We start from the raw sequence: 6611 nt of genomic DNA, 5'->3' as shown, positions 1-6611 counted from the left end.
AGGTTTTTTGCTATAGGGTGCATGTGCTCGCCAGAAAGAGAGAGACAGAGAGACAAAAAGCGAGAAATCACTCCCCAGGGAGGATGGCCACACTGCAATCCCTTCTCCTCCATTCTCCTGTTGGAATCTTGGGCATGCACGCACACGCGCCTGGCATGAGTTTCAGCCACTAGGTCTGGGACTCAAACCGCAGTCGACTACATGGGAGTCCAGCGACATAGCCATTACACTAACTGCTGGTCCCAATCTAGGCTTCTTGTGTACACGTTCCATTCATTGTTTCTTATCTGTCTTTCTCCTGCTAAGATGTAGCCCCCGGGCAGTGAACACTGCTTATTCACTAATATACTCCATGTGCCTAGAGCAGTGCCTTGCACATTGTGAATGTCCTATAAATGTTTTTAGATGACTGACAATGGTAGGGAGAGCGATTTAGAAATATTGAAGTTTCAATTATCCAGGATACTCACGGAGCTTCTTAACCTTTAGTTGCAAATGAAGGCTTCAAGGAAAATGGCTTCCTCTGCCCTGCAAATGTAGAGCATTCAGCTAAATAACCAGACCTTTCAGGAGTTTCTGAGAAGATAAAGACAAGGAGAAAAAATTCAGTTCCATATCCAAGGTTGCAAAGGCTGTTCCACATTCATCCAAACTCACGCTCTCCTACACTGGTTTGTCAAATCCTTTATTTAAATATCTCATTATCTAAGACAATTTTGTACTTACTGTCATGAAGGCTTATGAAACCTGCAAACCTGTCTTGCTGGAACAGGTACAATTTAAGCCAGTGATTGTTCAAGAGAGAAAGAAAAGGTGAAGAATGGCACCATTGTGAAGATTAGAGCAGGAAGGTAGACAGCCCTCGCAGCTAACCTCTGTTCTCTGGGGTGTTTGTTTAGGCTCCTCAGACAATGCATGTAGCCCAAAGAAAGAGGGAGAAAAATTGTAAGTCTTCATGTATAATTTTTGTTGTTATATCTAAACTGATAGTTGAGGGCTAGGAGCTGAAACAATATTTTATAGAAGTATCATGTTGAAGTTTTTGCAGGTTTCAAAATATTTAAATATGTAAATTTCAATGGAGAGATGTTCAGATTTTTTGATAGTCTAATGATTTTAAGCATCTCATTTCTAGTCACACACTGACAAAAGATGTTCAGATTGCAGTGTGAGATGGTTTCTATGGTTACAGTTGTTTCCTAGCATTTTAGTGACATCTTTTGTGAGCAATGGCTGCTTCACTTATTTGTCACTAATGTATGTGTAGAACTATAGTTAATAGCCTTGGGCGGACAATTTTTTTTTTCTGAATGGCTGTATTGTTTTTTAGCAGCATTTTTCAATAAGGTGACAATGCATTAGAATACTAATGGTATGTATGGTATTTTAAGATGTCAAGTTTTCAATAAAATGATAATGAAAATTTTGCATTTCATTTAATAGTTAAATATTCATGAATTTTCACAGCATGATGAACTGAGTGAAAAATAAAGAAACTGTATAATGTATAATACTAAACATCATAAATTAAGTTCCTTTTCATAGAAGCTATTCAAGAGTGTTTAATATATGGTTCTTCATGGATTTAGACCAATCTGAGCTAAATTAAAGGCATCTAAAAAGAAAACTTGTTTAAACCAATTTAACATATTTTAACACAGCATGTTTACAATGTAACAGTATCAAGGAAAATGACACATTACAAACAATATATACATTATATAAAAATTATGATGACTAAGTGGGGGATGTAATCACAATGTAAGAGTATTTTGAAGAAAATAATTGTGAAATGGGAGATGGAAAGATGCATGGGAGTAGAGCCAGGTGACATAATCATGAGTAATAGGATGAAAATAAGCAAGGAAAATTGAGAATCTAAAAGTTCTGTCCAATGATGATCCATTTTAGGCATTAGGCTAATTTCTGGAGAATGTGGGGGTGAAAACATGCCTTCCTTCTGGCCTTGGACTGATGCAGTCCCAAAGCAAATGTTTTGAGTAAGAAAAAAACGTTTCCCCAATATTAAAGATTAAAGAACTTTTTCTCAAAATTCAAAGTGTTAAACCATTCCTTTATAATAAATCATATACTGTATGAGTGTAGTAAATGGATATACATAGGGAGAGAGAGAGAGAGAGATGTGGATATATAGATATACATCTCCTAATGGTTCGGCTTATCTGGACAGTGGTAATATTATTATATACAGGCATTTTGTTTCATTAATCACATACCTCATTAATCACATACCTCCTTATACATATACAGATGAGTACTTGTTTCTGTTTGATGTATGCAGAGCAAAACAAATGCAGAAAATTATAAGTAAACCAAATAAAAAATAAGAATCGTATCAAAAATAGAAAGTACTGCCCAAAGGATGGGTAATCAAACATTATAAGTAGGAAGAAGATCCAGTAGTATGTTTTCTAATGATAAATTAACCAAATATTCTAAAAACAATACAATATGGACACTCATATCCAGGGGTCGAAGTCTCTACTTGCCTAATTAACTATACTAAAGCTCTAATATAACATTAGAAGGAAGACAATTTGTTATTGTGAAGCAACAAGTATTCTCACTACCTGTTACAAGGATGTGCCTATGGTAAGAACTTGGAGATGCTATGTATAGAACTGAGCTATTAAGGAGGAAATGACTAAAGATACTTCTAATCACTGATGACTGTGATGTGGAAGACTCGGAAAGAACCCATTGCTGAATCCTGATCAGAGAGAGTTTATCAATCACTAAATAACCCACAACCTCTTTTAGCAACCTCCTGGCTGGAAATTGTTCACTACACTCTGCTGACTGGCTAAGTATTCCACTAACCCATTCTATTAATACTGTTCGATAGGATTGAAAGAATTCTGAGACTGAAACACAGAACATAGACTTGGCTTCTATTGAAAGTCAAATCAAGAATAGAATCCATATAAAGTAGACAGAAAATTAAAGCCCAAAAGGTGCTTCCAGTCTATTTAAGAATGAGAACTTAGGATGCAAAATTAAATTTCTATAAGTTAAAAGCAAAATTACAGTATTTCTCTGCCTATACTAGTAATTAACTTGGTATTACTCTTCTCCTAAGGATACCTTGGTCCACAAATTTCCTTAAAGCTTTAAGATATATGTATGAGAATATTTTCAGATTCATAAATGTAGATAAGTGTCAAAGAGCAACTTAAAATGATTTTTATACATTTGAATAAAATTACCCAATTACTTAACCAATATAGCATTATCTTTGATTTATGTTAATCAGGTGGTAATTTTATATATTAAAGGTTTAAATTGCTGAGCCAGCTAATAGTATGGTAGATAAGGTGACTGGACCCCACATGGTCAACTTTGTGGCTTGAATGCCTGACATAGCAGCTTTAAAAACACACTTCGCACGTGCAAGTGCCCCAGATCCAAGAGGACAATGAAGGAGAATGAAGACGGGATCCCCCAGGGTTTCAGGAGGTGCTTTCTCACTTTCCTTCTCTCCAGCAAGCACACATGCCCTATAGCAAAAACTGAAGGAAAAAAAAGAATTTAATTACCAACAGAAATAATATAATCAATAAAGTAAAAAATGAAAATTTCACATTTTTAAAAATTTTAATACACTGTTCAAACCATTAATTTTTAAGAAAATTGTTTTTAGAAGCCACATGCACTCAAAGAGAGAGAGAGAGAGAGAGAGAGAGAGGGAAAGCACCACCCTGTGGGAGACAATCATGCCACAATCCCTTCTCCTCCATATCTCTCTCCTTTTGGGATTTCAGGCATGCACACACATTGGCCTGACATGCCTCCCAAGCTGCTAGATCTGTGGGACTTGAATTGCGGAGCTGGCCACATGGGATCAGCCATCTTAACCACCATGCAACTGGCTAGCCACTCATTTCATGTTAACATACCAATTTTTATGTATTAAATATTTGTCAGGTAGATCTTGTCATTCAGTGTCCTGGCTTTACCACTTATTAGTTGCATAACCTAGTGAAGCAATCACATCTTTTATGCTTCAGTTTTTTGATCTACAAATGGGAATAATTGGAGTCTATCTCATTCTCTCTGGTGGGCGTACAAACTCTATAGCAAAACAAAACCCCAAAAAAGAATTTATAGTACAAATAGACAAATGGTGTTATGATTCCACTTATATGAGGTACCTAGAATAGTCAAATACATAGAAAACAGAACAATAGCTATTAGGAATTGGAGAGAATGGGTATAAAATTTCAGTTTGGAAGAAGAAATTGTTCTAGAAATGTATAGTGATGATGGTTGCTCAACAAATATATTTAATGTCAGAGAACTGCACACTTAAAATTGTTGAAATAATTAATTTTTATATGTATTTTATCACAATAAAAGAAATCAAATATAAATGACCGTTAAACATCTAGGGAAAAAATAGTTAATCCAATACATTTAGGTAAAAGTTAAGGCACTGAACTCCAAATGACCAGCCCTGGTTCAAGTCCCAGACCTGGTGGCTGACTTTCTCACTTTCTCTCTCTCTCTCTCTCTCTCAATCATGTTCCCTATAGCAAATTAAAACTAATAATAATAATAATAATTGATAAAATTAAATAATTCAAAAAATTACCTGTGTCCATAATTTTGGACATTTAATCAAATAACATATCATAATGTTTAGTCCTGTGTTCATGATGCCCAAGACTCAGTACTTTGATTTTAAATATTGTTTTACCAAAATGTCCCTCATTAGTTTTAAATGAACTTTTTTGGCTTCAGACTTAGGAATAAAACAATTACATCACTTCACTATCAAAAGTGATTCCCTTCTGCACTTCAAGAAGTGCCATCGTGATCAGTACTCCCAGAAAGACAGTCTTCTTCAGAATCCATCAGTGTCTGTATCAGAATAGATAAAGAGAACATGATCAGGACAAATTGTAGTCAATTAATTCTTTCTTATTAATTTCTAGGCTGATGACCTGCTCTGTTAAATGTTACCCCAAATGGATTAGGAATGCTACTGAACAGGAAAGTTAAAACATTTTCCTCCTGCCTAAATACAGTCAACACAAACATCACCTAACATGAATGTTACTCTGGCATTTCCTTCCTCCTTCTGAGGCATTTCTTGTATGTCTCAGGAGATAGGAAACTAATGCATGTCTGTAGAGACTCCAAACAAGCAAATATTCTTAGTAGCTAAGATTAGATTAACAGCAATTTTTATCTTTGGTTTCCAGACCTTAATACTTTTACTCAAAAGTTACCCTGATTTTAAATGGCCCCACTTCTGTTTTATCAAGAAGCAGCAACAATCTACTACCACCACTCTTATTATGGCATTTCAATAAACTCATTTCATTGCAGTTTGAGAAAACACTTTGTTGAAACCCAAAGGAAAATCTGCCACGTATCCATTCAGACATATGGCAGGGAAAAAAGTGCTTAATAGCCAGTAATCAGAGTCTGCCTTCTTTGGGTAGAATTCACTGCGGACAAAACAATTTATGCTGGACGAAAATAGTTCATCGATGTTGTTCTCCAAGAGTTAGTAAAATAACTCCTTCTCATCTGATATCCCAAAACTAGGGGAGAAAGAGTTCAGATAATGTTGGGATCAATAATGTCACAAAGGCAGAGTCATGTAGAAAATATACCTTAAATTGCTATCTTGTTCTTTTTATCACAGAACCAGCCAAAGAACCATTATAAAGGGTAGTATTACAACAAGTTTTAGTTCAGAGAATCATTGAAATTAAAGACAACAAAGATGTAATATATATCTACCTAGAGTAGTGATTGCAATGATCAACAATCTGAAGTGTTTTTCCCTTTCAGAAAAATAGACTTCTGATTATTCCCCTCAGCTTAAATAATTCAGAAAAATGAATCATCAAATTTTATCTTTTAACATATTTTGAACTGATATTTGAATATGAATATGAAGACATATTTTATAGAAAATTCATTTAAGCAAATTAATGATGTCTCATTAAAGTCCAAACTAAAGTGGCATGGAGAAATACCTTCTTTCTTCATTCTGTAACAGACCCTTTAGTTTTCCCCCATACACTTCCATTCTCAGAATATTCTCCATTTCTACCCATGCCTTATCACCCCCTCATGCAAAAGTCCACCTCTATACACACTTCCCTATTACTACAGAGGACATGCCTTCTATGTTAAAAGGTTTCTCTGGATATACAGTGAACAAAGAGAATTATGTAAGTAAAACAAAAAATAGATCATTTATTTTATTCTACCATTTTTCTTTTTTCTTTTAAGAGAGATTTTTGCTATAGGGCACATGTGCTTGCTGGAGAGACAGAGAGGCAGAAAGACAGAAAGTGAGAAATCACTCCCCAGGGGGATGATCATATCACAGTCCCTTCAACTCCATTCTCTTCTCAGGATTTTGGCCATGCACGCACACGCACCTGGCATGAGTTTTAAGTTGCTGATTCCAAGACTCGAACTGCAGTTGACTACCTGGGAGTCCAGTAATCTAACCATTAGATAATCTGCTGTTCCCTCTACTACCATTTTTCTAACAAGGCTAGCATGAACTTTACCAATGGGAAAAGTAAATATCAATGTATTAACTCTCTACACTGGATGATTTTTTT

This window comes from Tupaia chinensis, unplaced genomic scaffold (assembly GCF_000334495.1).
Source record: "Tupaia chinensis unplaced genomic scaffold, TupChi_1.0 Scaffold000350_1, whole genome shotgun sequence".
In the NCBI taxonomy this organism is placed as follows: Eukaryota; Metazoa; Chordata; class Mammalia; order Scandentia; family Tupaiidae; genus Tupaia; species Tupaia belangeri.
This window is presented reverse-complemented; position numbering follows the sequence as displayed.